Below are 482 nucleotides of genomic sequence, written 5' to 3' on the forward strand. Positions count from 1 at the left end.
GCTGCCCTGGCAAGGTGCCCCCTGCCTGCCTGGCAGCAGCAGAGGTGGAGGCACAGAGTTGTGCCCCTCAGTGCTGCCAGGTGGGTAGGGGGTGCCTCGCCAGGGCAGAGCAGGGCTTCCAGTGGTGGGAACATGCTTCCCCACCTCGTCCTGCTCTGCCTTATTATGCCAGGTCTCACCCGCTGGGCCATGGAAGCACCGCGGGGAGGGCAGCAGGGTGGGGAGCCCAAGCTTGCTGTCACCCCATGTACAGATCTGGAGAGCACGTGCCCCACCTACTCCCCCCGGAAGTGCGCACAGTGGTGGGAAGCCAGCCCCCCTCCAGACGAGCCACCCACAGCTCCATCCTGCTCCCCGCCTGGGGAGCCCTGCAGCTGCACATGGCCCTGGGCCCCAAGCTCCTTGCACCACCTGGCTAGGCAGCAGCCCCAGCCCAACTCCCTCCTTCCCTATGGGGGCCTCCACGCCCCCCCCCCCTCCGA

The sequence above is a fragment of the Gavialis gangeticus genome, unplaced genomic scaffold, assembly GCF_001723915.1.
Source record: "Gavialis gangeticus isolate Ggan-Ray unplaced genomic scaffold, GavGan_comp1, whole genome shotgun sequence".
NCBI lineage: Eukaryota > Metazoa > Chordata > Crocodylia > Gavialidae > Gavialis > Gavialis gangeticus.